Source organism: Chaetodon trifascialis, chromosome 6 (assembly GCF_039877785.1).
Source record: "Chaetodon trifascialis isolate fChaTrf1 chromosome 6, fChaTrf1.hap1, whole genome shotgun sequence".
In the NCBI taxonomy this organism is placed as follows: Eukaryota; Metazoa; Chordata; class Actinopteri; order Chaetodontiformes; family Chaetodontidae; genus Chaetodon; species Chaetodon trifascialis.
The window spans coordinates 4,631,890-4,657,689 of record NC_092061.1 but is presented as its reverse complement, the minus strand read 5'-3'; the positions used below and the strand labels follow the sequence as shown (position 1 = coordinate 4,657,689).

The 25,800-nt window shown below is 43.9% G+C and overlaps 1 long non-coding RNA gene across 1 annotated transcript in view; it reads left to right on the top strand.

Annotated features, from left to right (window-relative positions):
• Positions 1 to 563: 563 nt before the first annotated feature.
• Positions 564 to 25,800, top strand: part of LOC139332881 (uncharacterized) — a 38,796-nt gene continuing 13,559 nt past the window's right edge. Inside the window, exons 1-2 of the long non-coding RNA XR_011602301.1 lie at positions 564 to 1,043; positions 15,527 to 15,603. This is a non-coding gene — a long non-coding RNA (uncharacterized lncRNA). The remainder of the gene's footprint in view (positions 1,044 to 15,526; positions 15,604 to 25,800) is intronic.

Sequence of the window (25,800 nt, the reverse complement as noted above, 5' to 3'; positions counted from 1 at the left end):
TTCTCTTATCTTTCTTTCCCTGTGTCTCTCTTGGCTGCGTGTGTGTGTGTGTGTGTGTGTGTGTGTGTGTGTGTGTGTGTGTGTGTGTGTGTGTGTGTGTGTGTGTGTGTGTGTGTGTCCACTTTGGCAGGGGCCACGCGCGCTTGTGTGTGAATCTTATAAGATTACCTCTTATTAGGCTACTGGGAGCAAGGTGAATTCACACGTCCAGTATAGGCCTGTAGTCTACCTACTGTACACGCAGATCCAATCAAAAGCGTCTGAGTGAAGTTTAAAGTGCTGTCTTTCCCCTCCTTTTCGTTTTATTATAGACCTGATTCCAGACTTAGTTTGGGAATTGCATGCAGCAAATCATTTCCCCTCTGTCTGAAAACCGGTAAATGCGTTCCGTTTGTCAAAGCGTGTTAGCGAAGCGCCTGCAGCAAATTCATTACCACCCAACTGCGAGGCTCACTTCGTAACCTGGTCAGGGAGAAGGAGGGAGAGGTCCACGCCAAACCGCGAACAATGCTGCCTCAGTTCGTGCGTGCAACAAAAGAACCGAGGGAACTTGTTTGAATTTCAGAGCACGTCCTCTCCTCACACAGAAGGATGGACTTTACATCCCCTCCTCCCCCTCCTCCTCCTCATCATCATCACCCCCTCCCTCCTCATCCCACCCCACCACCAACAGGGGAAAAAAAACTTGCACACTCTGAGAGCTCAACTGTGCATGCACTTTTCTATTTGGTGCTTGTAGACGTTATGGGAAAGTTGTCTCTCTCCCTCTCCCCATCCCTCCCTCCTTCTCCTTCTCCTCGTCTATCATGTGCTTGGGATATGCTCATGCTTTGCACAGAGCAGCTGAAGCACGCCTAATGCAGGCTACTGAGTGTTAGCGGCAATTTTAAAGTGATGCCCCCCCACCAAATAATACGGCTGGGATATTGGAAGGGGAACATATACCACATCACGGTGCACACGGACCCATCTGAACACCGCTGTTCTCCTCCTGCTTGGGACGCTTTCTTATCGACTGCAGTGATTTGACTCACCTTTAGGAAGTAAGTGCAACTTTTGTGCCCGTTTTAATAGGCTGCGTAGAGGCAACCGTGTGCGTAAAGGTTGCCCGTGTGCGCAAAAGTTAAATATGAGGCTTTAGATAAGAAAAGCATAGTCATGGTAGTGATTTGGTTAAGAGTGGATGAGGACTGTTGATTTGTGGTGAGATTCCACTTATTAGGACGGAAATGTGAAGTTTGAGACTGTGAATGTTTCCTCGCACACTTTGGAATTAGGGCGCACGGATTAGACTTTTTGGCACCGTTTAGAAGCCGCTGTATATAATCCAACTGTCCGGTTAGGCTGTGATATATATTAATACTGATTCCTTTTACATTGTGAAGTTTATTGCCGGCTGCTTTCTGTATATTCTGCCTCCTACGATTAAGTTCACTTCAGAGTGTATTCGGCAGTATTCCTAATGCGTCTCTGGTTATCTGCTTCTGGTCCTCTGCTTTCTTGCTAAAACTTGTGTTGCCTGAAATAATCCTTATTAGGCCGCTAAAAATGCAAATTTCTACAATAGTGAAGACACAGACTTTAGTTAGTGTAGTATCGATTCAGTGTGAGAAATGTGATCTCGGGAGCGAGCTGTTTCAGCTTATTTCAGAGTCATCGTAAAAATGGACACGTTTACGCAAGAAAAGACGCCAGCAAAACACATAAGAATAATTATTTTTCCTCAGAAAACGAGTTGAAATGTTGGGCTGCAACAAAAGTAAAAAGAAAAAAAAAAGTCCGATTTACATTGAGTGAATAACGTCACCAAAATCGTCACACAATGTCTTGAAAACAAAGCGTTCATTGTGTTGTTTATCCATGTGTTATTACGCACGGAAGCCTCTGTTCAAACAATAAAGCTAATAATACGAGCACAATTGCGCCCTTATGATATTTTTTGACTTCTCAGCACTATCATTAACCTCCACGGGAACACAGCTTATTATAATTTCAAGAGGATCAGCAGGTTGTAAGTTTAAAAAAATGGTGTGCTGTGATTAAAGCATGGCCTCTGTGTGGGAGGCCCATCCTGAAGCCTCCTTTACCCTAATGAGGTGCGCTTTATAATGTTGATCTTAACGATATCAAGTTGGCCTTACAGTTTACCATCCAGCAGATCCACACGGGGGGGGGCAGAATGATTGTGGACGTGTGAAAATTGGCGATGCATGATAAGAAATAAGGAGAAGAGCAATGTATGCGTAAAGCAGTGAATCATGAGAATGTGCCGTAGTTTAAGTGACATTAGGACAAATTCAGCCTGCTAGCTTGTGTCATATGTTGCAGGCGGAGTGTGTTAATGGAGAGAGGGGTGACTGAAGCATAGAAATAGGGATGCAATAGCTGTGGCTGAACATGTAAGGCACAAAGTGCTGTTTAAAGTAAATAATCCCTCATTGAAATGCACAGGCCTTGTGACTCATATTTGCTCATTAAAACACCTCTGCTTTGCTCCTCCCCCCGATGAAACGAGAGTAAACTTGGGAGCCTGATCTAAAACTGTAGCAAGTGAATGGAGACCTGAGAAAAAAAGGAGAAAAAAAAACACGATGATGATGCCATTGACAAATAATACGGATTTAATTTGTCATCACCTCATAGTCTCACACACACACACACACACACACACACACACACACACACACACACACACACACACACACACACACGCAGACAGACATGAATTGAGTGGATTAATGTCACAGGCTAACTTTTCCTCCCCCTGAACCGGAGCTGCTTTACGGTCCGAGCAGAATCAAAGTTGTGCACAAGGTAGTGGCTCGGTAACCTGCAGTCGCATGCTGCTGCGCATGATCCATCACATGTTCCGCTGCCTGTTATTGTTGACTCAGTTACAAAGATCCCATATATTGACCCATTTGTGCTGAGCTATCGGTTAACTACTTCCATTTCTGTGGAAAAGTGAGCGGATTAGCACGCGGACACGGTGAAGCGCTTGGGCTTTATTTCGCGCGAGGCGACACTTCGCCAGCCTGAATATCACTGTAGTCTACCCTTCGGATGCGACGATGACCAAAAAGCACGAGGCCAGTAAGGATTTCGACGCAAAATCGAGTACGTGAGAGCAATTTAGCTCCTACAGCGGTTCCTCATAGACGAGAATGGGAGCAATAACCGAGCGGGTGGCGTGTTGTTGCGAATAGAAAATACAGCCTGCATTGGATAGACAGAAGACGCTGGCGCTCGGGCAGCTCCAGGATGCTCTCTTCATTGAGTTCTTTCATTTTTATTGATTAATTGGTATTAAATCTGATCAGATCTTCTGTTCAAAGCAGTTGAATCGCTCTCATTCTTTGTTAAAAAAGGAGGAAAAAAACGCTTCTGCCATCCATTTTCATCCCTGTGTGAGAGCAGGCGTGCAGACTGCTCGGTGCAAGGCGGACTTATTCCAGCGCGCTCTGTGTAATGGATGGAGATTGTGCACGGATAGGAGGGTGCATTTGCGATTTTTTTTCATGACATCATCGCAGTAACATTGTCGTGGTCCGAGGCCTTTGACCTCACCGGGGTTGGTCCATATTTTGGCCACCCCCAGCCCCCCTATCGTTTGGGGATGGCCCTTATTCCCCCACTCTTTTCAGACCGACCGACCATGCAACCTGCAGAACGGACCCTTTGGCTCAGAGTCATCGGCTTCACCTCTCCTTAAGTACATGCTGGATGTGAAAGGACAACTTGACACTCTTTGGCCAAAAAGCAAGCTCCTGTCTTTATAATCCGAAACATTTGCGTCGTAATTCCCTGTGCCGTTATTGCACTTTCCACAGGAAACCGGATTTCCCCCCTTCTCCACCGTGTTTCTTCTCCGCCGGCCTCACAGGATATCTATTGCTACTGCCACAACGACTTAATAGAGGCGAAAGAGCCTTTTGTGGGATTGGAGCTATTTGCATTGCAAATTAGGGCCCCTGTGCAAGGATGACTGCACCTTACCCGCGATTTTCAAGGCCTACTTCAACTCAGTAATATTGGTTAATGTCAAGTGAATATGACATTAACGCTGGGATAATATATCTTTTCGAAGAATTTGCGCCTTTTTACACCGGGTGTAAAACAGCCGGGGCTGTGCAGTAGTGGCCCTCAATGGCAAAAAGGGAATATAAGGAATATAATGCACAGTGTGACTTGAAAAAGGATACTGGTGACTTTTTTGCTTAATGTATCTGAGTTCTGAGAGACGGAAACTTCGAGACAAGAAGAGGAAATGTACATGTGGATTATTGCAGAAGATTTGGGAAGTGGGTTGTTATCTTTGGTTATCTAGCTGTATGAGTGTTCTGCTCGTCATAAAGCTAGATAACCGAAAGTAAAAACTACTTCCAGACTCGTCGAGGACTTGAGGAGGACTCATGACATATTCCTCAATTTTCCCATGGAGCTGATTGTAGATGCTGTGAATATAACTGTCTTTGTTTTGATATTATTTTGATTTTCTTTGTCATTTAAGTTTGCCATGTTCAGCAGGAAGGGGGCAGCTTTGTTTGTGCGCTTGTCTTCACTTAATTAAGAACTTTTTCAGAGAGCATGTTATTGTTGTGCACAGAGGCGCGCTCACCTATCAACATTTAAACATGTACACAGTCTCTCTCTCTCTCTCACACACACACACACACACACACACACACACACACACACACACACACACACACACACACACACACACACACACGCACACTCTCTCTCTTTCTGTCACACACACACACACACACACACACACACACACACACACACACACACACACACACACACACTGAACTTCCCTTCAGGCCAGATATTGCATGTTAATATTTACAGGCCGAGCCCATTTGATCCTTTAACATGAGGTGCGATTTTACATTTTATTTAATTTGAATGAAATTTCATCGTAGGCTCATCTCGAGCATTTCATGGGAATTAAAGAGTGACATTTACGGCTTCTGTGGAAACCCACGTGTGCGCCTGCATGCTTTTTATTTCAGCATGATCGAGTCCGGCCAGGAAACGGCGCTGGCATCCCAAACAGTAATAATTAGGACGTATACTGAAGTGACAAAAATGGAGAGAGAGAGGGAGAGAGAGAGGTGGGGGAGTGGGGTTAGGAGAAGGAGGGAGGTGGCAGAAGAGGGAGGAGAGGAGAGGAGGGAGGGAGTGAGGGGATTGGGGTGATGTGTGTGTGTGTGTGGGGGGGGGGGGGGGGGGGGGGGGGGGGGGGGGTCGGGCCTGCTTAATTGATTCCGTTAACCGCAGTGCAGGAGATGTGAACGACTGGACGATCCCATTCCCACGCTCGGTGGGGCAAGTGGCAATGCCATGCCCCGGCCCAATATGACAGACAGCGCCGTGAGGGCCTGGAGGGGCTGGGAGGGGGGAGGGGGGCCGACAGGGGTCATGAAAAGACGTCAAGTGCACCAGACTCATCTGCATCCCCAAAGAATGAGGCGACGTTTCCCAGCCCCAGCCGACGCGGCGCTCCTGAACTTGGAGTAGTAACGGTTGTGAATGCGTAATGTCTCGCCAATTGTACTGATAATGAGGACTTTGGGTCATTATCTTAAAACTGTGCGGGTTTATGGATTTGAAAGGGATGTGCTGCAGCTATGTAATCCTGCGTGGCCCCACTTGTGCGCGCGGACACAGGCGTTGGAGGCTACTTCTCCTGAGAATTAGTAACAGCGCAGATAATGCTGCACAAAGGAGTCTGGGGCATCTGAATAGGTGACCTCGAGGTGCATTGTGTGTATTTGAACTTGACCGTGAACGCAGCAATTTGAGATTAAAGTTGCTGGAAGAAAATTTGTTAAAAGCATTTTGTGAGTGTGGCAACATAAAATTGTGGGGGGAAACACACGCAGGCTGGAGGTGAACTATTGGTGGATCAGTGCTTTAGGGACAAACCCAACGCTCACTTATACTGACACACACTTTAAAGGTCATAGGACATTTGGCCGGTCTCAGATATAAAAACATCGGCCTTACAGTGTTGTTACAGTGGATGTATTCTTTGGGTACAATTTTATTAAGGCTTTCATCAGGATTTTTGCACTTATAGCTATTTTATCACCAATAAGTGATGTGTTTTTTTTTTCTGTCATATGAGAGGCTGTTTCCGGCGCGCAGACCACGTGTCTAAAACAGGCCCGATCGTTTTTATGACGTGTTTGACTGTGCCGGGATAAATCGTACATTGTCATCTACAATCATTGTCCCCTCGTTCAAAGCGTGTGTGTTTAATTTCCAAATATCTGATTAAGTCATAGTTCAAGTTATGCTCAGAAACCTGTGAAGCTGGCTATTTTGCAACAGAGGATTATTCAAGTGCGCTGTTAAACAGAGCCACACTGGCTGAATTCAACACCGCCTCAGCTGAAAAGGTCTCTTGCCGACTTTCTCACACCGTCAGACAAAACTAGTGTCTCTTGTTCCCGACCCCTGTCAAAGACGGCATACAATACCGGGTCGTTTACCCGAAAGAAAATTTGAGAACACAATTTGGGCCGAGCAGCGCTGAATAAAACAAGTCTTATTGTCCCCAGTTAAGTCGATTGAAATCGTTGTCTAGCTTTATGAAAGGGAACACTGTTTTCAAGTCTGGGGGCCACACTAAATGTCAACCCAGAGTAGGGAAAAAAACGTAGGATCCGTAACTAAGCCAGCATCTCATATCATTCACTAAATTTTCTACAGCAGCTCATCCAGCATGCCTCTCTTACAAAACCTGTGCATAATACAATGCTTTTTATCCAAGCCTGATTATTTTTTTTCCTGAGAACAGACAGTAGCTCATTTTACTCAGACAATAGGTTGCAACAAAATGTGCTCTCCTACATTTATATTCCAGCTTGTATTTATCACAATCAGTATATTTTTAAAGGTTAAGAGGCTTAAGTCAGTGTACACAAGATGTTACTGGCTTGAATCGCTCCCTCCACAATCCTCACCTGTAGGCCCATCCTTCAAAGCATCAAGCAGAAAAGGACCATAGTGCATACAGTCAATAGGAAATGCAATGTGATGCTGAGATGCATTGTTGCCTGGAGAGAGCATCACCACATGTATGAAGCAGCTGCAGATCACACTTGCATGCATCTCCCCTCTCGGCCACTTTCAGCGAGCCTGCATGGGGGGGAGAGCTGCTGTATGGGTTGGCAGCAGTTTGCATGGTCTTTACTGCCCGTCTCTGGAGATCGAGTAAATCTCAGCGTTTTGTTTCACATTAGCGCTTTTTATGAACAGCGACAACCGTGGCTTCCTCGAGTCCTTAAAAATAATGAAGTGCATTCTCTATCTGCGATGGTGACGCCATATCTAAAAATTCAAATTCACCTGCTGCTGGTGTAACGCTGCATTTCTATTCTTGCCTGTGTCTCTATAAATGAGGCTGAGTTATTGTGTCCTCTAGAGTGTGTGGTGGCCAGAAGTATGCTTTAATAGTATATTATTTATAGAAGTGTTCCTGCCATACAGGCATGTTGCTGGAAAAGAAAGGCCCTGCTATTCATTTCACAGCGCCCCCATTTCCATATATTTATAAATATAGGCGTGCGATTTGACTATTCGCGTAGAAATGGGTGGTGACAGTCCCTTTTCCTCCTCCTTCGTAAATGGGTGCTACGTGCTCGGCTGTGCCCTCCTTCCATGCTCACACATGCAGTGCGCCGCAGCCATTGTTGTCACGTGATATGTTGAGTAACAAAACCATGGCGACCACAGAAGGTGTTTTCATATTCATTGGATGGGCAATCAGCATATTTTATGTGAGCGTGCCTGGGGTTTTTATGTGCTTCCCCTGTGCCTCTCTGCTGTGTATGGCAGGTGCAGTAGCAGGTTTATAATATGTGTCGGCGCAGGGTAATTTCTGTGCCAGACAAAGGATATGAATATAGTCGTCATCTGGGTGCCATTTGTTAATATATGTGTTGCATGGCTGTATTTTTTGCCAGTCATCGCGGCCTTCTCTCTGATTGTTTTGCAATAACAAAGCGGTTAGACGTGTGGCTGCGTTTTTAGCAGAGGTTGTCATATTTAGAGCAACCATGAAGCGTCATCTGCAGCATTAGCCCACTACAGTGGAAACTGTTTCATCCAGGCTAACTGAGCAGAACTGCAGGGCCATTTTCCTCCTCCTGAGCCTTGTGATAGGGCGAGAGGCTCCATGTGCATCTACGCATGCACGTCTGTGTTTGCACGTGCGCTTTCCTGCGCGTTTTGTCTCTGCGATTAACTGACCCAGGCGTCTCGGATAGCGAGCGAGGCCGCTACATCATGTTGCTGAAGGGGAACAATAGCTGTGTCTCAGTCAACAACGTCTGTCTGTCTGGCTTGGGCCATGTCTCTCTCTTTCTGTGTGTCTCCTGGACATGAACTTGAACTTGAGACAGGCAGCCAGACACCATCTGTGCACCAGGGGTAATGAATTCAGTGCATTCATGGCTGTGGAGCAAGCCAGGCCACCGCCACCCATTGATGAGCAGATGACCCCTATAGTCTGAGTTAGCTCTTCATCACTAATAGAATTCAACAATACCAGCTGGTAGTAGGGGAGTTTATTTTGTCTGTTTGCCTAAAGAGAAATAAGAGTAGTGGTGTGCCAGTAGTGGTCGAGCTTGCACGCATGTGTGCAGTGTGCGTGCTTGCATGCATCTGTTAGCTTGTCAGCGTTTGAGCGAGTATGCATGAAGCCCCGTGTGTTTCTCCTTCCTTTTTATCTTCATCTCACCATATAGTTTATGCAAATTAATTGACACACACCCTTTCCCGTCCCGTATACTGGCCCTTTCCCTAGTAAAGCACCGGCCTGCTGTTTTAACGACACAGCCGTGCTGAATTTATTGCCTTGATAATTGAAAGGGCCGGTTCAGTATTCCCCCTGATGAAGGGTAGTAAGTGAATGAGGCATAAACCTTAAACAAGCCAGGCACAATGTGAATTCCTGCAGGCCCTCCTTCTCCTCCTCCTCCTCCTCCTCCTCCTCCTCCTCCTCCTCCTTCTCTTCCTCCAGCTCAAGCTTCTGTCACAATCACACACACACACACGCATGCGCACACACAATAAGGCTTTTCCCTCTGGTTGGTGTCGCCACGGCAACGGTAGGTGAGATCACCGTGCGCATGGCAGCATCAGCCCCTGCCAATGCAGGACAGATTCCTGGTTTCTGTGAGTGTCTGTGCGATTGTGTGTGTGTTAGTGTGTGTGCATGTGTGTGTGTGTGCGCGTGTGGAGTGCTCTATGCAAGAAACTAGAATGCCACCCACTCCCTGTCTCCATGGCAGTGTTCAGATGTGTTTCCTGTCAGGTAACCGCACACGCATTGGTTAATTGAAGGCTCTCTAGCTTCCTCCATAAATTGAGGTCATAATGTTAATTTAGCTCCTGACTGAATTGCGAGTCTGAGGCTGTGGTTTCTATTTGTCAGGCGAAACAAAGTCTCAGAGTCTCCATCGGTCTTTTACACACATACTGGCACACACTAACACGCGAAAAGGCTTCATTAATGGTGTCGTTGGCGATTAACGGGGATCTGATCGACGTCCCTGTGTAACAGACCAGCCAGCCATAACTTGCCAATAATCCACTAAGGAATGTCATGGTTGGGCCCTTTTTAATGACATCATGCATGGCCACTTGAGCGTCTTGTGGGGACCAGCGGGCATGCTGTGCTCTGCCACGCTGTATGGCCCTCCCCTTCAGCTAACTGCGTGGATATGCATGGCCGACATGTTAGACAGGCACCTTGGGCTCTTACGCACGGTCAAAGATCTCTTCCGTACGTAAAATAATGTGACTGCGCTTGAACGTGAGTGAGTTGTATTGTCTGTACGGTGTTGGTTTGCTGTGTGGCGTGATGAGAGTATTCACCTCTCGTGGTATTAAAATGATCCCTTTGGTAGAGATACAGAATAATATACAGCTAATAAGTAGACAGACATTTACAGTTTTACCATGAAGTGAAATGTAGGACTAAAAATGAGTCCCAGAAAAGGTGTCAGTGAAACACTAATGTCATAACAAAGGACTAATTTTCTGATTATCTATAGTCAGCCTATGTAAAACTGTGAGCTTGCATTTATTCCCTTAACTGTCCATCAAGCTGACAGTTGCAGCATTGAAGGGCGAAGCAAAGCCAAAATGTGGTTATCCCAAAATTGATGTTGCTAACACCACCGTCTGTATTTTTCCCAAACCTGCCTTCTTAATTGAAACTCTCCATCAGTATGCTTGCTGGTCTGCCACAGCAACTGCCTACATGTCTCTTATGTTTCAGCACTGACCGCAGAACCTGACCACTGCTTGTCAAAAAAGTTCAATCTAGAGGCAAGAAAAAAGGTTTTGAGATCAGTCAAACCTTCATAGGGCTTGATCCCATTTTTATTCGAGGGGAACAACTGTTTGAGATTTCTGATCTTCTGCAGACATAATTTAGACAATGCAGTGGTTATCTTCAGCTTCAGTGTTTTTTTAAGTGAACACACATGTGACATTGTTAATTGTACACAATGTGTAATACAAGCAGTGTTGTTGTTAATGATGTTTACAATATCCCAAAATTTAAGATAACTGTTTTTATTTTGACACAAAATCTAACCGCAAAAGTTGCATGACTTTAAGTAGAATTTGATGCGAATGCAACATCATATACTTCGTGCTTTGATCTCCAGTTATATTATGGCTGAGACGTAGCACAAAACACATTGAGATATGTAGCAGCATGATCAGATATCAACACTGTGGCAGCAGCAGTGCACAATAAGTCTGTGTGCATACATGCTATTTCTGCTCCACATGTCCAAAGCTGGCTGTGGTCTCTCTTCAAGGATATCTGTGCCCTGCTTCCGTTTGATTATGCAAATAATATGCACTATAAATAAATTAGTATAATTGCATCTGAAATATGCTCTGAATCTCCCTCGAAGATGAAAGGATGTAAATAATATATTTCGTGTCACTGCATTATTCATCGTCTATTAATTACAAACATCGGGGCGCTCAGTCTCAACATGCCATATGCTACATTTAAGTGGTCTCCATGTTGTTTTTTTATTTACATTATGCTGTATGTACATGCACGATCTGTCAATATCAAGGTACTTGTTTCCAGATTGTAATGCTAATTGTCTCTCACTGTATTCACTCTCAATTTCCTATTAGTGAAGCCCCAACACTGCCAGTTTCCACACCTTAATTGGCTTTTATTGTTGAAATGATAATTAATGTTTGAACAAACTCTGACTCTGTAAAACACAACATACCTCTATTCACTGTCTGAACATCCGGATTTTTTTTTTCTTTTGTCATATTATGCATGAGCACGTCTGTATTATGTGCCATTTCGCAAGAGGAGGGGCTTCAGAAAACATTAAATAAGCATAAATACTGTAGACGTGCGGCCACAACAATTAAAATATGCCCGTCTTTGCGCTCTTTGTAAAGCATATGGTGTTGAGGCCTGGATGCAATTTGAATACGAGGAACCATTTGAAAAATATATGCTGTTCGGCAATTAAATTATATGGGCTCTCGGACTGGGGAACCAGTACCAGCGCATATAGAATAGTGAGCAGTAGTTGCTACGCTCGCATTAGCATCTGGCCCTTTTATGTAAATTTGATGAGAAAGGACTCATGCATATACGCCAGGGCCGGGCTGTACTCGCCTAATATCCTTATTAGAGAGGGGTGAATTAAATATTTATCAGGGGGGCTAAGGGTTAGGAAGGGGGGCCTGTCCTGTGTTGTCGTGAGGACCCGAGGTGGAAGAAGGGGGAAAGGGAGGAGGAGGTTGGCTTTCTCTACGAGTGTCTCTCTCTGCCTCAAGGTGCCACCATCTTAAGGCGTTTGGCAGTAGTGAGAGTGTGAGGAGGGTAGACCTAAAATGTCCGCTGGCATAGACACGCGCACGCATACACATTAACGCATACAAATTTCTGTGTGGTACGTGGACAGGAACACAGAGCTCTGACAGTCAATTATTCAATTACTGTCATCGGCAGCTATGTGTGCTGAGTATTTCATTTGCATGTATTAATTCCCTCGATTACTGTCACCTACGAGATCGGCCTGTGTTTCGCTTTCTATTGCCCGCCGCTTACTGGGTACGAGCGCTAACAGTAGCACCACGGCCAGCAGAACTTAGCTGGTATTTGCAGACATTTAAAGGATTTCAATTGACCATTTCTATGTATTTTCCAGCCCAGGGAACAATTTGTAGGTTGGCTTTTATTGAGTTCAGCTTGGCAAAACACTGTAATATGACACACTGGGCATTTCTATTTGAAAATACTTCAAGTTACATGTTTTAATGTGTTTATTTACAGTGTTAAATAGCTCTTTAATTATGAGATTATTGGCCTTTTTAAAGTTCCACACACGATAGAAATAAAAGTCAACATATTGTACACATCACAAAGGTGTACATACCTGAACCTTAAGGATAAAGGTGCTGCATTGTAATTTTTGAGAGCTTACTGATGCTCTTATTGTGAGAGTAAAGACGATACCTTTCTTCTAACCGTTACACCCAAAATGATACAAACGCTGCAGAAAGTCGGTGACAATATTGCCAATTTATGTTAATCAGCGCTGTACTGTTCCTCCTATCATTTTCTGTCTCCTTCTGTCGCCCCGTCACATACACACACTGTAGCTGACCTCTCCTATCTGTTAATTATCATAAATGTGCTTAGTGAGGCGGCGTACACACTCACACACACACACACGAACAGCACACAAACACACATTGTTCAGCGAGATACAGACACAGCATTAGCATTCCCTTTCATCCTGAAGTGCTCCTGAGGCATAGCATGAAGAAGAATGTGCAGGAAATTATTCAAGATGAATTATAACACACATCATCCCCATTTTTCGGGCATCGGCACACACACAGACTCTCACGCATACGCGGTTAACCAGTTGAGGAAAGTGTGTTATTTGCCGTTTTTTTACAATTAGAGTTTCGCTTTAAATTGGTTGTTGATGTGTAAATTTATTTCTGTAGGTACATCTGTACTGCTGCGTGTGTATTCATCTGGAAATCATCATTTTCAAATGCTAGAAGTCGTCGTGCGTGTGGATGTTATGTCTGTATGAGCTGTGTGTCCTTGCATAGTCAGCCCGTTGTCCCTTTTTACATGCATAAAGTATACATACAATATCAGCTGTTCCCCTTCCTACCTCCCCGTTTCCTCTGATGAGTGGTACGCCCCGGCGTGCTGCCAAAGAAGTGAGAATAATTAAGCGGCTGCGTGTTTGAGCCTGGCGTTGGTTAATGGATTGTTACCGGGAGGAAATGAGACAGGCAGCATGGGGGAGCTGGGTGGCAAAGCAGACCTCGACTTTGGATAATGAAACACTGAAAGCCACCAGGGTGGAGAGCAGACACACCTCTCGTAGAGGAAATGCTTTTGTTCTTTGACTACTTCTTTTTGTCATATAGGTAGGTGTTATTGGTGAGGAGCTGCACAGAGCCAGAGAGGCACAGTCAGCTCTGCATCGCTTAAATCAAGATGTGTGCAGGTTTCCTGATTTTAAATTTCTTCCAGCGTGTTTCAAATCAGCGCAGCTCACTTAAACATCATTTTTCCACTCTCTAAAAATACCCCTCGTGGGTCTTGTATGCGTCCCTCTTTATGTCATCTTATATTGCCTGTGTGTGACTGTGTGTGACATGTATACACACACGGTTTGCATTAGCATCATCTGCATCACCTCACGCTTTAGAGAAAGCAGGGGTTGATTCCTGGCACTGTCGTCGCCCGTGCGGCCCCCCCACCCCCCGACCACACTACACACACATGTAGGCTAGAAGCAGAGTGGCGGTGGGGGGGGGGGGGGGGGAGCGGGGCGGAAGAGGGAGATAGAGGAGCAGGAGGGAGATGGGATGAGACAAGCCACACAAGCCGCAAAGGGAACAGGGTGAAGGTGGAGGGGGGAGTGCTGTATAGTTACCCTAAACCCTGCCGTAGGGCTAGAAACACACACACACACACACACACACACACACACACACACACACACACACACTGGTTTGCCACACAACCACAAAACACGCTCAGGAGAGTGTAGAACATTGCACTGGGGAGCACGAGAATACGTCCTGCATAAAGATATCCTAATTGTTTTTATTGGCTCTTCTTACCACTCCTCAAGTGTTAATTGAATTTAAAGGTTATGGTTGTTTGACATTCATGTGTTTTCTTTTTTCAGGATCTTTGATTTTAATGCATTTTTGCAGTTTGTACTTGATGCAATAAAAGCAAATAAAATCGAGAACTAAATCAGAAGGCTCTCGTGTGGTTGTATTATTGATTACTGCCACATGCAGCATCATGACGGTGTGCGTGTCAGTGCCAGCGTGCGGTTAGGTGTGTGTGTGTGTGTGTGTGTGTGTGTGTGTGCTCTTTGATATGGAGCTCTAATAAAACGTGGCATATGTCAGTTTGATATTGACATGCCAGAAGAGCCTCACAATCACTTGGGACCACAGCAGGAAATAAATCCAGGAGAAAGAAACGATGTACAGTAAATACTCTATATGCCTGTATATATATCCTCCTAATGAGTCACAACCGGCGCATGAAAATGAAATGGACTGCTACAGAATTTGGATGAAAACAAAAGCAAAAAAATTTCCCAATTGCTGTTCAATGGCAGCATTTTTGACGTCTGTCTGGATTTTGACTGGGAGAATGTCAGCAGTCACATCTGTTTATAAAGCTGAAGGACAAAAATGAAAAAAAATGAAACAAAATATCCCCCATTGTTTAAGGATGCGTTCAAGTTCATCGGCATGTTGCTGTGTGAGGTCAAAAATGAGGGTCACAAGCTCAACATTGGCTGCTGCAATCTGTAATAGTTACCTCTGACCTCAAATGGACATGGTCCTTTAGCCTCGACATTTCACTTTTGACCTCCTCATGCTGGTGAGAGGAGGCAGAGGTCAGGGGCGGTTTAACAACATGGCTGCTGAAACGCTGTTAGCATACACCAGAATTAGCCTGTCAGACTTCACTGCTTAGACCAAAATTTACCAGGTTTTGCTGCAACATATTTAAGTATCTATACATCCATAATTCAGCTTTCGACTTCTGCGTTAACATTTGAACAAGGTTTTGTAGTAAATTTTTGAAGCATGAAAAAACATCCTCTCATGACCTTCAAATGATCTGCAAAGCAGCTGCTCATGCGCCATTAAGGGCACAATAGCAAGACTTGCTATTTGTGGCAAAGTGTAAAGGTTGAGACGACATTTGCACAAAGTTATTGCCAATTTGGATTCCTGCAAGTAAACTTAGCCACGGTAAATGCTACCTCTGTTTCCTCCTTCCACCGTATACGTAACTGTGCATTTGCTCTCCCCTTCTCTCTTTTTAGTGGAAGCGAGTTAATTGTGATTTGCTCAAGAGGAGCTGTTCAACATGTAATGTAAAGGTTACCTCTTGGTAAACATATTCACTCCCTGTGTGTGTGTATGTCTTTTGTTGCTGCAGTGATGGAGACTGGGAGCTGTGGAGTGGAGGACCACAGCAGATCTCTGGGATTTTGCTCTCCACTGGACCCACATGAGGTGAGCTTGGGTTGATAAACCAATGTGTGTGTGTGTGTGTGTGTGTGTGTGTGTGTGTGTGTGTGTGTGTGTGTGTGTGTGTGTGTGTGTGGTGTGAGTATAATATTAGACTATATGGGCTAAATTAGTATTTGTGTCTATGCCTGCTATTCATTTTTGTGTCCAGCAGAAACAACCTAAATTTAGCCTAATCACACCGAAACAGCATTATTCCAATTTGTGGACTCCAGGAAAATGTCTTTTTTTTTTTTTTAAATCAAATTCACAAATCACTGAGCTCTGAATAATTTACTTGACATGTGAGTGTGATTTTATTTATGTGAAAAACACAGATGCTAATTATATTGTAAGTACTGAAATTTTTTGCCAAAAACAGCCAAATTTCTTTGTTGGCAGGGGTTTTGTCTTTCCCCTCTGTGCCCGTCTCTGCTCATGTGTGAGTCTGTGTCCATGTGTGTGTGTTTGCCTGCAGCAAAGTTAGCCCATGTGTGTGTTGGATGAAGGCATAGATGTTAGTAGTGGTCCAGAGGACACAGTAAACAGAATAACAGCGGTTTGAAGGGAGCTCAGGCGATGTGATCGTGGGCAATATCAAATCCCATGACCCATCCTTTGCCCTGTGGTCCATACCAAAGACAAGAAGCACAGGGGAAACAGAGGTTACTGTTCACTGTTCATCATCGCAACAACACAACAACAACACACAAACATACACACCAACAGGAGCTACAACCAGGAAGTGATTTTAAAAAAATTTCCTCTGGCCATTGAAATCCATGCGGTAGCAGTAATTGCCCTCCGCCCTGGCATTGTTTGCGTTGCGTGCAGGACATCTTGTTCTATCAATTAGACCTCGGGCCATTATTACACGTGACATTTTCTGTTATTGAAGACAGACAAACATTTTAATGAGCTGAGCTTGCTCTCATGACAAGGAAATATTCAATAAATTAGCCGGCAGCAGATTTCCATCTGCGCTTCATTTCTGCTTTGACCCCGTTTTTCTTACGAGCGTCTGAAATAACCGACATACGTCACCGTCAGCAGAAAACCCACAGTGGCACTTTATACCTACATGCTTATGGTCTCGATGGTGGGAAACAATACCACACAGAGGCACCTTTGGTGTGAAAAAATTAAAGCGAATGAAAATACCCCTGTTACTCCCCATGTTCTGTGTTGAGAATTCGCAGAGTCAAAAGTTTATTTCTTGGTGATGCTAAAAAAAAAAGAAATATAAGTGGCTAAGTGAAGAGGTGGTATGTCAGCGCCCATGGGTCTCAGTGTGCGGTGGTGTTACTCGTCCTAATTACTCCCAATACTCACACACATTTGGTGGACTGCTCAGAAGGGCCAATTAGAAGGGCAGGGCAAGTCACTGGGTAGGAAAAGTCAGTGCTCAACTCTGTAGCCATCTAAAGTATACCACAGAGAGATGGCGTCTTACAGCGAACTCTGCAGTACATTTCCACAAATTAACGTTTTTTTTTAATATATATATATAGAATGAATTCTTTTCCTACCGTAGAACTTTCAAACAGGACATCTTGGTGTTTTTCTGTATTTATTGTACACGCGTCATTATTATTCTGACATCATTTCAACTCAGCACTTAGGACTCCTGCTTGATTGTGAGTGTAGCCGGATCATTGTTGATAGCCAAAGATGTTAAAGGTGCAAAGTGAAAACCACTAGCCCTTTGTGAAAGAGGAAGTTGTTACCTGAGACTTCAGAATTGTGTCAGTGTGTAATAGAGGCGGGTCAACAGCTTGATATATCGAACACTTTGCTGAACAGCTTTAAAAAGCGGATTTTTGAATAATAAAAAAAAAATCTCACTTTCAATAGTCATAGTTTTCGCTCGGTGATCCAATGAGATACCACGAGAGCAATGTCTGTGGAGCATCTTTGCAAACATTTTCTATACGTAACAAACCTTAGACAGACCTCAATCTCTCTGCTAAAAGCCCAGCCTTAAAGTGTGTCAGGGTCATTACACCCCTATATCTGACATTGCATTATTTAGTTAGAAAGGTAAGCTTTTTCATAAGTAACCTCTAACCCCCCTCCCATCAGCCATTGCCTGGCACAGAATATGGCAGGGTCATAGGTTTGAATCTGCGGAAACCAGGACAGCTCCCCTCTTTGCAGATGCACATGCACTTTGACAGTATCGGGAAATGCTCCCACTTGAAAGGAGAACAAGGAGTTTTGTGGAAGGGTCACATTCCTCTTTGCCTTAGTACCATTTGCTAAATGTTCAGATAAGCACCCATGAAACACAGAATGTTTACTATACAGTGTCGTTTGTTTACATTGCATCGCCTCATTTCCTATGCTATACTCATAATCATCTATCAGACATGCGTATTTGGAGTACAGCTGCTTACTATTAGGGTGCCAGCGGGGGTGAGTATTTATAATGTGGCGCCTGCGTTCGTGAATATAAACCCTCCAGTGTTGTAGGCTGGCTTCTGTATCATCAGTGCTAGCCCACAGCGATTAATGAAGTCGTCTGCATGCGGCTGCATTATTAAGGAGTGCTAAAGCATCGGTGCGTGCGTGTGTGTGCGTGTTGTCTGCACAGAACAAAAGATGCCAGCATACAGAAAGATTTCTCAGTGGCTCCATTCACAAACATCCAAGAGAACAGTTGCATGCAGGAAAGATAATTTATGAGCAGCAAACGGTTAGAAATGATGAGTAAAATCAGGGAGGCAACTGAGGGACAAAACAGCACATAATTTATAAAAATATTGCAAAATATATGAAGGGTATTTTTTTTATTCCAATGATTTAGTTTCCATCTATAATTTTCCTATTTCCTATTTGTCAAGTAATTCCATATTTCATGCTTGGATGCAAACCTTTCCCTCTGCTATATATTGCAGATGCTCATGCCTCTTAGCGATAGCACAATATGTCCTTTCCATGGTTGTTCAAAAATTCCACACAACTAGAACACACTCATCTTTTTCCCCTCATTCTGATGCACTACATTATCATCGGTGTACCAGGGGATGAGTCTGGTATTTGTGGAAATCTCTTCTTATCAATTTATAATTAAAACTGATAAAACTACAGTTTTTTTTTTGTTTTTTTTTTAATTTAATATCCAAGTAGCTTTCAGCGGGCTGTGTAACAGCGCTGCGTAGGGAAGGTTTCTTCTGCATCATCATACAGTCAGAACAAAGGATATGCACATCGTAAAATCATGCAAATGAATGCAAATCGCTGGCAGCAAGGAATCGCGAGGTGGCAGGAGGGGAGTTTGTATAAGCAGAGGGATGCCAAGGACTTTGTATACAACACTTGCTGGACAATCTTCCTTTAAGTTGTGGCAGATAACTAAAAATATATTGCTTTCAAATCTGATTCCAAATGTCTTCTTCACAATGTTTGGCATAAAAGCAAGACTTTGTAGAGTCTGCTCTGCGTATAAATGCTGGGTAGATCTGTTTACTTACAATGCCTAAACAATATGGAGCTTTGTATTGTTTCCATTTTGCTGGAAATTTCATTTTTTTTTATGATGCAACAAAATGCAGTGCTCATTCAAGAGGCTGTTGTGAAACACAGAGAACACAAACATGATACAAAGGCTGCAGCTTTGCAGTGTGTGTGTTGGGATGATGCAATATTGTGACCGAGAAAATGCAGAGCAGACATTAGTAACACCAGCACTAATGAAAGTCTGCTCTCCAGCTCACCCTCCCAGTGCAAACTTTATCAAATGTGCTGTTTTCAGAAGGGCGTTCAGTAACTGGGGGGATTAGGTAATGACAAACTAGGTCAGTCTCCGTTTCCTTTCTGACATGAAAAGAAAAAATATGCTCGTATTTATTTGCCTGTTTAATTGATTTGCTTCTCACCACGACCACTGAAAACACCGGTCGGGTTACTGCATCAGGATAATAGCACAAATGCATCACATGCAAAAAGATTCATTTGTGTGCTTGAGAGTGAAAAATTTGTTCTCTCCTTAAATTATATCTCATCATTTTTAGGATTCATAATACAACACCGCAGTGCACGGTGCTCAAAGTGTGTGTGTGTGTGTGTGTGTGTGTGTGTGTGTGTGTGTGTGTGTGTGTGTTTCATCACAAATTAATTCTAAACTTGTATCCAATCCTAATTTGTAGATAAATCCTACAATTATGTAATAACGTCCTGCTGCAATATATTTAATCCATTTAAAAGGTGTTTTTTTGCATTTTCTGCTGCACGACTTCCTCTGACTAAATGCTGATGTGAACGTAAACGTGCTTTAACAGCATCACGTTCAGGGCTTCTCGTGGCTGCGCAACAGTCGGTAATTTGTTTCAACTTGCGTACAAAATAAAAATCATATTTAAATAATGCTGCCCTCCTTCAGACACCACACACACACACACGCACACACGTGGACTGCCCCGCAGACACAATATGGTAGAGGAGAAAAGGGGGAGGGCGCAGACAGACGTTCACAATTGTGCATAATGATGTTAACATTCCTGCATGTCTAATGCAGGGGATACTGAGACAGACACTAGCTGGTCGGTGGTCTTGCTGTGTGTTGTGTGCGTTCACGGGGATAAACTGTAGCAGTGCATAATGATGTATTAATTGTGGCCTGCTCTCGCCCGTGTTTGGGCTCCTTGCCGAGGTTACTACATGGCCTTTTGATGCGATCGTTAATCTTATCGAGCATATGCATGATCACACTGCACTTTATTTTCCAGTCTGCTTGCACGGAACTGTGGGTGCACTGTAATCCGAGTAAAAGCAACCACTCTTGTTGTTGCTTTGTGCAAAATTGCAGCCGGCGGACATATGTTTGCTGTCTTTCTCTCAAATGATGGTTCATTTCGGAGTGATTAATCCAGATTTACGCAGGCGTTTAAACTGGGCAAAGGGATATCAGCGCATATCAGTGGCCGGGATTTTAGGAGATAAATGGGAAAATGAAAGAAATAGCATGGCAACAACAATTTAAAACACCCTCAGTCTGAATTTTTGCTTTCACAAGGACCCGTTTAAACGTGCGCCTTAATTTCAAATGCATGCACCACCAAGTGATCCTCCAACACTGTTTTTATTTTATTTTTTTCCCAACTTCCTCCCAAAGAGAAAGACGCAAACGCAAAAGGAGGGGAAGTGAATATGAAAATGGAGCATTGGCATCATAAAAGATGGAAACAAAGAGGGACAGACAGCATACACTGAGAAGGACAGGCAAAAGATGAAGCTCATTTTTCCATGGGCACCCAGTGGCGTCTGCATTGCAGATCGCTGAAATCCCCCTCGAATGCGTCCCTGGGCTTAAGGCGGGGTGGGGTGGGGAAGGGTGAACAAGGGATGGGTTTATGCTATCTCTGCTTTAGTACACTTTGTTTTTTTTTTCCTCCCCCCACCGAAATATATTTTTTCTGTCTGCATCAAATGTCAAGTTAATTTCCTGGGTGCTATGAGGGATGTGTCCTCCCCTTCGGTATGTGTGGCAGGGCGGTGGATTGTGGCAGGGTGGTGTGCGTGCCGGTGTGTCTGTGTGTGCGTGTGCGCCTGTATGTGTTTGTGTGTCTGTGCCTGTATGGGTGAATGGGGAAAGGGAAAGGGGCATGGCAAGGCAAAGAGAGAGGCGAGAGGTGGTGAGGGGGGCTCAGTACAGTATCTATAAATTGGCTCTCTCTGAAGAGCTAGAGAGGTGTGTTGAAAGCGTGCACGCATATGTGCGTGTGTGTGTGTTTCTGGTTGTGTAAGAATATGATCCAATTATTAATAGATGCTTCTGTCAGTGTACCTATTCCCATGTGCCTGTCCTTTTTTGTGTGCATTCACATTTTCAGCTCTTTTGAAGGTTCATCTAAATGAAACACTAATGCAAAAGAAAGAAAAAAAAAACACAGCATATATTATAAGAGATGCTTCGTAATTCAATGCTGTTGAATTACTAATTCAAAAGCAGAAAATGCTCCTCGATTTCCACATATTTCTGAACATCACAGTCATGTGTGGAGAGAAATTTGCTCCGACTCTCTCATCAGCTATGCTGCATTTCCTGGTCACCGACAACAGCGTCTAAAGCTCATTACCAACTGATATCTAGTAGCATATTATGTTAAAAATCCATGCGTATCAGTCTTCTTTTAACCTTGTTGCTTGGCAATAGCAGTCTTTGTGTCCTTCTGCCTTCCAAGGCTGGGCCATATTTTATTTTATTTTTTATTTAATTCCTGCCATTATCATTGAGTAATTGTGCCCCTCTGATATCCTCACGTCGAATACTTTGAGATTCAACTCAGACTTTATTTTCTCCTTTTTCAGAAATGTAGTAAATTTGTGTCTCTGTTGTTATTTGTGCACCACTTTTTTTTTTTTTTTAAAAGGACTGTGATCTAGAGTTTATATGTGTGTTCAAATACACACTTTTCTTTTAGTGGCGTATGCACAACGCTTTTTATTGCATGTGTGTTTAACTGAGCATGTCTGTGCACGCGCATGTGTGTGTGTGTGTATGATTTCATGCATTTTTGCATGCGGCCGTTAAGTGTATGAAGCCAAACTGTATATTTTGTATTGCAAAGTGTAAAATGCCTTATTGCAGAGAAAGGGATTATGCATTTGTCAGTCGTGCTTACGCTGATGTATGCTCCTGCCCCACAAATGTCACATCCCATAACCCAGAAAAATTACACCAGTCCCACCTAATTACGCATATTCATGATGCTGTTTTGCATAGTGCTGGTAGCATACTTCTGTTACAAGCCACAGAGCTGAGGGATGTGGTTGAGTGAAAAGGCTTTCAATCCACTGATTCAGTGCGTCTCCGCCACAAGCATCAGCTTGATAACGCTACCTCCATGTGATTTTTTTTTTTTTTTTTTTTTTTATGATCTGAGACCATTATGAAGAGAGAGTTTTCTCTCATTTCTTGCAGTCAGTCATATTGCCAGTGCCTGCAGCATGTTCAAACCTATTGGGAATTTTTAATAAAGAAATTAGCGTTGTCCCAGATTATGAAGGTCATTTTGAAAATAGATCAGATTCAACTGATGGCTTTTTGAAATATTTTGTTTTATGCACCACCTCTGCTCTGTTTCTTTTGCCTCTCTGCGTTTATTTCTCTCTCTTCTACTCCTCCTATGGTGGATGTGATTCTCCTGGTCACTGGTGACAAAATGTAAATCAGAGGGCGACAGTGCTAGCAGGTGGAAGCAGAGGGAGAAAATCCAAATCAAGTTATGACTGTAGAAGAAAGACAGGGGAGGAAGTGTTGGAGAAAGAGATGGAGGGAGAGCGAATAGACAGAGTGGATGAGTCGTCGGGGCTGACTCAGTGGCTTATTGTGGCACTTGCGGAACAGACTTAATCAGACTTGGCCCGGCTGTAATGAAGGAGAGGGTCCAGGCTGTGCCACTGCTTGGGTAAACAGCGATTGTTTCAGTCCAGGGTTCCCAAACACGGGCAACAATGGTACTATTGTCCCGCCAGCTCTTATTAAGAGTGAACCAGAGATGGGGTGAGGAGCAGAAGCGGGGAAGGGAGGTGGGTGAAAAAGGGGCAAGAGGGGATAAGGGGGGTAAAAAGAAGAGGTGCGGGGGAGAGCAGGAGCGAGTGGGAACCTGACAGGGAACAGAGGAGTGGGAGGGGGAGGGGGAGAAAAAGAGAGGGATGGAGGGAGATGGCAAGAGGTGCTTCTCTGATCTTCATCTTTTTTTCACACTTGCGTTGCGTCTTCTTTTCCCACCATCTTCCTTTTGTTTCCACATTCTTCTACCTTCTCAGCCATCATCTCCCGTCCTTGTCTTCTCCTCTCGTCCTTTCATCCGCACTTCCTTCCCGCAGCATCCCACCAGCCACCTACTCCATTCCCTCCATCTGTCCTTTGTTCCTCTTCGTTTTTTGCGTTCGGGGTGGCGAGGGATGCTTTGCCTGTCATACCACCTTTGCATCACCTTCCCCATGCAGCGAGAGAGAGAGAGAGAGAGGGTCAGAGAGAAGAGGAGCGAGGAAGAAAAAGAGGATTGGGAGGAGGGGATGAGAGGAGCAGGGGATGGAAAAGGGGCCGAAGCGAGACAAAAAGAAAAGATCACGCTGCTTCCTGGCTTAATGAACATGGGCAAAGGGTGATCACAATAGAATACATTATGCTCTTGTTAGTAGAGGCAATCAATTAGCAGAGAGCTCACCACTGGCACACCATCTTTCCCGCCTGGGCACCGGCTCATTCACAGCCCGAGCGAGTGGCCCGAGGAACCCCCTCGCTTCGCCGTTTTTCCCACCCTCAATGCCCAGCGGCCACAAAAGCTTTGATTTAATTCCTCAATGTGAAAGGCGACAGCTGAATTTGCGGGTGAATTTGCATTTCCGCCACATTCACACCACATTATTTAAAATATCAGTCAGCTTCCGCTACAGTCAAAGGTCTTGGCGCAAAGTAAAATGTTAGCGTGTTGGGATATGTGAATGCATGTAATAGCATATATATTAGCCAAAAATTAATCCCCAAACCCCATTTAATCCCTCTCAGCTATACCAATAAAAGTGTTTTGATGCTGATTGGACTTGGTCAATGGAAAACTGTCCTCTGACAGCAGACTGTACCCACCAAAGCTTGGCTCCACACGACAGGAATCAGACATGACAACGTCTCTGTGACTGACGCTGACAATTGCATACCAAATTGTCACTCAGGTCCCATCAGCAATTCATACAGCGGTTGGGAGAAATTCCTTCATCCTTTTCCCCCCATGTTTTCTTCTTCTTTTTTGTGTCAGCTGGAGGAATAGCTCCAGATAATGGCAGCAATCTATATTGTGAAAGAGGCAAGGAGTAGTTCTGCCTTAACACAGGCACAAATCACCACTGTCTGGCTGAGGATCTGTAAAAGTGTCGGTGATGAGTAGAACACACCGCTTTCACTGAGGAACTTTGCTGCGATTCCAGGCAGAGGTTAGAATTGGAGGAAACAAAAGGAAATGAAGGAAAGGGGGGAAAAGGAAAAATTGTATATCAGGGTGTTGGACTTTTTTTTCTGAGGACAGTGCGTGCTGAGAGGAAGATGGCCTCGGGTTTGGGTTCAGGGAATCTGTTGTTGCTGTGTTTGCCAGGGCATTTACTCTCTATGGCCATCTGGAGATTGTGTGTGTTTATGTTTGTGTGTGTGTACTTGTACAGCTATCTTTGTGAGAACCAATTTGAGTTTTAGACCTTGGGAGGGAGGACATTTTTTGGAGAGTGAGGACATTTATTTGTTAGTTTGAGACAGACCTTCAGAGGGACTGTTTGAGGGTTCAGACTTTGTTTTAAGGGTTAGGGTTTGAGTAAAGGCTGGGGCGACACATTTAGTCATGATGGTTAAGGTTACGGTAAAGGGCGATGAGAGTGTATTTCAATAACACACACAGTTTGTTATTTAATCTGTATACACATTTTAAATCACTATGATGCTTGAAGTTCAACATGATTATTCAACATTTTTACTTTTCCCCCCTAAAAACTGAAATACTGCATTTAAGGTATTCTGATCAGTGAAACTCACCAGCAATCAGTCTTGAAATGAGGGAAGTTTATTCTACAGTACACATGGTGACTTGAAATTCAAGTGAACTAAGAATATCAGCATGATTGTAAGTATCTGCTGCTGCTCCAATATAACAGCCATCATTTACTAGCTATTACTACTCGGACTGGCACATGACCTCAGTGACTCGCAACCCTACATTTAAATCAAACTTGTACAACACACCCTGTGCCAATCACATGATCATAGACTGCGTGGGAGCAAAATGAACAAAAACCAACAAATAATAATAATAATTGTTCCTAGACAACTACTAGAATTCATTTGTTATGGACAGGATTCAATTGGTTTTGAATGAAAAGTGTAATTTTAGTTCAACAAACAGGTGATAAGGTTTTTTTTTTCCATTTGTGTTTACCCTCACAACAAAGCAAATACTTTGAACACCGTGTTGTTTAGTGTGTATCTTGTGGATGCATTGTGTGTGGGCAACAATTACAATATGTGCAGCATGAAAAGAGAATAAATAATATATAAATGCCGAAATCTATGGTTCGCCCATGTCTGCAAGGGACGTCTTCTCTGCCCCGAATCTTGCTTGTGAAGCCTTTGTCTTCATAAGAACATAAACACCTTCATTATGTGTTATAATATAGAGATGAAGTCAACACAGTGAGTTCATATCTCATTCAGCC